At 59.8% G+C, this 6,516-nt stretch overlaps 2 pseudogenes; both read right to left on the reverse strand.

Annotated features, from left to right (window-relative positions):
- Nucleotides 1-2,422: 2,422 nt before the first annotated feature.
- On the reverse strand, nt 2,423-2,541 carry LOC142869097 (uncharacterized; annotated as a pseudogene).
- Nucleotides 2,542-6,397: 3,856 nt separating this feature from the next.
- On the reverse strand, nt 6,398-6,516 carry LOC142869098 (uncharacterized; annotated as a pseudogene).

Here is a 6,516-nt window from a genome sequence, read left to right on the forward strand (position 1 = left end):
CGGCCATCAGAGTCTGGCGGTAGACCCGGAGACGCTCCCTACCTTCAGCCTCATTGTAGTCCCAAAGCGGCTGTTCAAGGGGAAAAGTTAGGTCGATGGTTCGCGGGTTTGTAGTAGGTCTGCTGTCCTCCCCGGAACCAGCTTCCGCGCCTCCCCCTGAATCCTTTCTCTTTCCTCCGTTGTGAAGAGCACCTTAAGCAACTGCTGGCAGTCATCCCAGGTGGGCTGATGAGTGAAAAGAACAGAGTCTAAAAGATTAATTAGGTCTCCCAGATTCTGGGAGAAGTTCGAGTTTTGAGATTTTCAATTATAGAGATCAGCTGTGGAAAAGGGCCAATATTGGAGGAGCTGGAGGGGAGCTGTGTCGTCATCCGACCCTGGCCCAGAGTTGGGAACTGGCACTGGGCGTAGGGGGCAGGCGACAGTGGAATCCGGAGACAACCCTCTCCTACTCCTAGTGCCTTGGGCCGGACCCTCAACCATAGGGGCCGTGGGCTGGGCTGTCCCCAGCCCTGGCCGGGCTGCCCGCGCCTGCGACTGGGGGACATAGGGTGGGGGAGATTCCAGGAGGAGGGATTCTGCCTGGGGATCAGTTAGGGGTAGAGGTCACCGAGCTGGATCTGATGGAGCCATCTGGGCCACTAGGGCGAGAGAAGGCTGAGGCACCGGCATCTTTACCCAAGAAGGAGGGTTTTGGGTGAGGTCCTGCCAGACAATGATATAGGGACCTTGATTCAGGTGTCCTTGGGGGTGCGGTGCAAAGATTTTCTTTTTCACTGCAGAAATAACAGAAAGGTTAAAAGTTTCATCTGAGGGCCACCCCACGCTGAAGGAGGGCCACTCAGAGGCACAAAACGTCTGCCAGGGGCCCTTCCGGATGATGACGGACAGGTCGTGGGCCCAGTCTCGTACTTCCTTCCAATGTGTCAGGGTGAGGGAGAGAGGGGTACTCTTCCCTTGGCCCATAATTCCTGGATGAGTAAAAAGGAGAATTAAAGAGAAAAGGACGACAACACAGACAGTAGACAAATACCGAAGCCACTTGCTTTTGCACACAAACACAGACAAAGGACGATACCTTACCCTAGGGTTACCTTGCCCAATCCTGCAACAACTTGCAGGCAAACAAATGGAGTCGACCAAGGCCACTTGGTCACTCACCCCTAATCCCTGGAGCGTCCTCCAGGGCGACAGTTTTTCTGGCCGCCAAGAACCCTATCTTGGTCCAGAGGAACTTCCTCCTCACGGAGTTAGTACCCTGTCGTTCCAAATTCAAACTTCAAAACTGACACATCACATACAACACAGAGACAAACATAAAGGACAACTCCGGAGTAGGCCTACCTCCAAGCCTGGTGCCACCGGTCTTTTTAAGAGGGGTCGCTTCTCCAATCCCGGACGAGCCCCCAAATGTTGGGCCGTAGAAATGTACAGCCCGTTTGGGAGAGAGACGACCGCCCAAAAAGACTCAGAGTCCAGAGGCTTGATGCAAGAGAGCAAGAGGATTTATTTCCAGCGCGCGCAGGGGCTAAACAGCATCACCAAGATGGGGAGGCTGCCGCCCGAAGCTCTCAAGCTTAGGGTTTTTATGGGGCGAGACCACACGCAGGTGGCCAGGGAGTTTAGGGTGGGGAAATTCCAGTAGCTCCATGTTGCACAACCAGTTGCACGACCACTACCCAATTCCGAGAACTTGCAAGGGACACTTATGGGAAAAGATAAAGAAAAAGGGAGGGGTAGGGGTCTTAATTACCTATGAGCAAGCATAGTTACAGAAGCGAAAAGCTGGTTAGGCTAGTTTGGGCCTTTAGGCTAGCTTGGGCCTTTCACAGTCCCAGCTACCCGGGAGGCTGAGGCAGAAGGATCACTCGAGCCCAGGCGTTTGAAGTTGCTGTGAGCTAGGCTGACGCCACGGCACTCACTCTAGCCTGGGCAACAAACCGAGACTCTGTCTCAAAAAAAAAAAAAAAAAAAAATGAATCCGAAGAGAAAAGTAAAAGGAGGCCTGTGGAGCAGGTCTGGGTGTGACTCCGGATCCCCGAACATCAGGTGCCACCACCAAAGATTCCTACGTGTAGCCCATAGAACCCCAAAAGCAACGGGAGGAGTTCTGGTCACATACTCCCTCAAAATGACATCCTGGCCTTCTTCTGGAACTCCCTCCCCTCTCAGACTCTCGAGGTTTCCTCCAGCGTGTCGGCTCCCACAGAGCAGACCTTTGGTCTGAGACCTGACTGTCCAGAAGCCAGGCATGCTGCCGCGTGGCGGCGGTGTCACGGCTCGGGACAAGAGGAGGCCCCACGGTGCGGGCTGGGGCGCCAGGCACCGCGGCGGGCGCCGAGGGTGGGGGTCACCCCCACCCCGGGCCGCCCCCGCACTCCCAGAAACGCGACAGAACCAGAGGCAAAAAAAAAAAAGAAGAAGCCTACGGCACCCGGTATTCCCGGGCGGTCTCCCATCCAAGTTCTAACCAGGCCCGACCCTGCTTAGCTTCCGAGACCAGACGGGATCGGGCGCGTTCGGGGTGGTGTGGCCGTGGACGGCGGAGGGCGCCCCTGCCCCGCTCAAGAAGCCGAGCCTCTCTGCGCTTCCCCGCCGCCTCCTCCCGCCCCAGGCCCCGCGCCGGGTCGGGCCTGTTGAGTTCGCCGGCCGGGTCCCGCGGGCTCCGAGGGACGGGGGTGACAGGCGGGGCGGGCAGGGAGCGGCGGGCCGGGGTTGGGGGCTGTCTCTGTATACACACACACTCACACTCACACTCACTCACTCACTCACACTCACACTCACACAAGATGCGCCTCCACGGCTGGACCCGCCAAGGTGGAGACCTTCAAGCCCCCCTCCTCTCCTCGCCTGGCCTCCTTCACCTCCCCGCCCCCCACCCCCAGCGCGCCGGGGCCGCTGACTGCGCACGGGCGGGAGGGGCGGGGCGCTCGCCCTTTGACCCCAGCCAGGGGCGGCCCTCCCCCACAACCCCTTTCAGCTGCGCCCCCCACCCTGTGGCCTGGCGGCCGCCTATTCCCCCGGGCCAGGGCTGGGGCACAGCGCACGGGGGAGGGGAGCCAGTGTATGGGGCGTCTCTCTCTCTCTCTCTCTCTCTCTCTCTCTCTCGGGATGTGTCCCATGGGTGGGGTGGGGTGGCGTGGTTTGTGGGGCGCTGAAGAAATCAGTCCCCTCCATCTCCTCCCTCTGGAAAACACCCAAGCCCTTGGAGAACTGCCCGCACCGCTACCGTGGGGGCCGGGACCCTCCTCTGTGTCCTCCTGTGGCCCAGTCCAAGGGGCCTGGGCCTGGCCGGGGCTGCATTGGACCCCAACCACCCTGGCGTGTGGACTCGCTTAAAAATCGGCGATTAGATATTGGATTCCAGCGTCATTGAGGTCATTTCACTAATGAGTGCACCGCAAAGAGTTTCCTAATCCATCTGTGAGGGTGGCAACTGAAAGAGAATTTTAGAGCTGACAGGATAGGCGAGGAAAGGCATAGGAGATTTCCACACCCAGTAAGGAAGCCTTTCCCGAAGTGGAAGAAAGAAAGGAGCAAACAGAGACACCGGTAGCCCGCCCGGATCAGAGTCTGCCCCCGAGAGAAAGTACCCTGACCAGGTTCACCCGTGGGTGGGTCGCGAGCTAGCGGCGTTCAGAAGAGCGAGGCCCGCAGTCTGTGCAGAAGACACCTGCACTCGGGTGTGTGTGGCGGCACAATTCACAAGCAGCTCCAGATGTTAATCCAAGGAGAAGCCAGGGAGTTCCCAACGCCCCAGGTGTCCTCAGCCCACGACTGGCTGCTGTGGGAATGCGAAGCCCGGCTCCTTGTCTCAGAGCGGGGCAACCAGGAGGTGTGATGTCCACCCCGGCGTTCCCAGGAGGATCAGACTGAAGCTGGGACTTGGCCTGAAAGTGTCCCCTCGCATGGCCACCCCCTTCCCCTTCCTGCTCCTCTACTCCTGGTGCCCCTCCATCCAGGGGCCAGACCTTAAAGAGTCACCCGCAAGAGAATCCTGGTCCCAAAGGAGCCTTCTGGGGGACCCCTGCTGAGAGAGGTTGTGGGCATGGCCCGCTGGGGCTCTGCCCGACCCAGGGCTGAGAGATGCAACCTCCCAGCTCTGGGTCCCTGCAGGAAGTGTTGGCAAGCACAGGGCCAGTCCTCCAAAGGCCCAGGTGCAGGGAGCCCAGGCCAAGCAGCCTGTGGAAGAAGCCACATGCTGTGCCACCCCGGGGAACACGACTGCAGGCCACGGCCCTTCCCACCTCCTCCTCCTCCTCCTCCTCCTCCTCCTCCTCCTCCCACCCCGCCCCCGCCCCCGCCCCCACATGGCACAGGGCCCAGAGACACCTCAGACACTTGCTACCCAAAGTGCAAAGGGCATCAGTTGCTCCTCCAAACCCCCCCCCCTGCCCAGCAGACCGCGTTGTCCAGCCAGCCCCCGGGCCTCCCTGGGGTGCCCAGCACAAAAGTGCAGACACCCACCGGACCCTCAATCTCAGTTTTCGGATGTTTTTGCCACTCTAAGGACCCGCAGGCCAGCTGGGCCTTCTGGCAGGACAGAGAGCCCCGGAATCCGACGTGGAGAGCTGGGTGTACGTCCCCATGAGGAGGCGGTCCCCACCTCCCCGGCTCTCCCCTTGCGGGGAGCGGCAGCCGCGGGGCCTCAGAGAAGACACCAGGCTGGGCCCCCACGGCACAGCGGGAGCACGTCCCCCGCAGGCCACTTAGCGACGGCGGCCAGCCGGCGGACGGTTGGGTTGCGCGAGACGCTGCGGCCGCCCTGCTACCGGGTTCCTGGGAGGGCGTCCTGGAACCAGCGTCCACACCAAGCCCTTGGAAGGCCCAGGCGACGGAGGAGCCCCGTCAGGCAGGGGCCGAGGACGGTGACGGCCCGGGCGGGGAGGAGCGTGTCAGGCAGGGGCAGAGGACGGTGACAGGTGATAGGCCGGGCGGGAAGGAGTCAGTCAGGCAGGGGCCGTGGAGGAGACTGGCTGGGTAAGGGTTAGGGTTAGTGTCAGGGCACAAGTCACAATCGCAAAGACCTGGAAGCCACCCGAGTGCCCATCGACCCACGAGTGGGTAAGTAAAATGTGGCCCGTGGACACCACGGAGTGCTATTCGGCTATGAGGAGCAGCGGTGAGGGGGCACCTCTCGTGGTTCTCCTGGCCAGAGCTGGAACCCGTTCCAGTAAGCCAGGTATCCCAAGAATGGACACACGAGCACCACGTGAGCGCGCTCACCAGCAAATGGGTACGAACCGATGGACACCTAAGTGGACACAGAGGAATCACCTTCTTCGGGTGGGTGTCGGGCGGGTGGGGGGAGGGGATGGGCATACACATCCATTAGGAATGCGGTGGGTACGCACCGACTGGGGGATGGGCGCACTTGAAGCTCTGACCCGAGGGGGGAGGCTGGGAGAGGGCAACGCACCCGACCTTTACATTGGTGCCCCCACAATATGCTGGAACAACATGAGACGTAAATGAATAAGAACATGGGGGGGGAGGGGGGCACGGGCAACACATGTCACCTTAACACTTGGACTCCCATCATCTGCTTGAAAAGAGAGAGAAAAGAAAATGCAATAATAGAGATAAGAGACACTTTTTAAAAATAATGAATCCGGCCGGGCGCTGTGGCTCACGCCTGTAATCCTAGCTCTTGGGAGGCCGAGGCGGGCGGATTGCTCAAGGTCAGGAGTTCAAAACCAGCCTGAGCAAGAGCGAGACCCCGTCTCTACTATAAATAGAAAGAAATTAATTGGCCAACTGATATATATATAAAAAATTAGCGGGGCATGGTGGCGCATGCCTGCAGTCCCAGCTACCCGGGAGGCTGAGGCAGAAGGATCACTCGAGCCCAGGCGTTTGAAGTTGCTGTGAGCTAGGCTGACGCCACGGCACTCACTCTAGCCTGGGCAACAAACCGAGACTCTGTCTCAAAAAAAAAAAAAAAAAAAAAATGAATCCGAAGAGAAAAGTAAAAGGAGGCCTGTGGAGCAGGTCTGGGTGTGACTCCGGATCCCCGAACATCAGGTGCCACCACCAAAGATTCCTACGTGTAGCCCATAGAACCCCAAAAGCAACGGGAGGAGTTCTGGTCACATACTCCCTCAAAATGACATCCTGGCCTTCTTCTGGAACTCCCTCCCCTCTCAGACTCTCGAGGTTTCCTCCAGCGTGTCGGCTCCCACAGAGCAGACCTTTGGTCTGAGACCTGACTGTCCAGAAGCCAGGCATGCTGCCGCGTGGCGGCGGTGTCACGGCTCGGGACAAGAGGAGGCCCCACGGTGCGGGCTGGGGCGCCAGGCACCGCGGCGGGCGCCGAGGGTGGGGGTCACCCCCACCCCGGGCCGCCCCCGCACTCCCAGAAACGCGACAGAACCAGAGGCAAAAAAAAAAAAGAAGAAGCCTACGGCACCCGGTATTCCCGGGCGGTCTCCCATCCAAGTTCTAACCAGGCCCGACCCTGCTTAGCTTCCGAGACCAGACGGGATCGGGCGCGTTCGGGGTGGTGTGGCCGTGGAC

Source organism: Microcebus murinus, unplaced genomic scaffold, assembly GCF_040939455.1.
Source record: "Microcebus murinus isolate Inina unplaced genomic scaffold, M.murinus_Inina_mat1.0 scaf055_hap2_Mmur4.0, whole genome shotgun sequence".
Taxonomy (NCBI): domain Eukaryota; kingdom Metazoa; phylum Chordata; class Mammalia; order Primates; family Cheirogaleidae; genus Microcebus; species Microcebus murinus.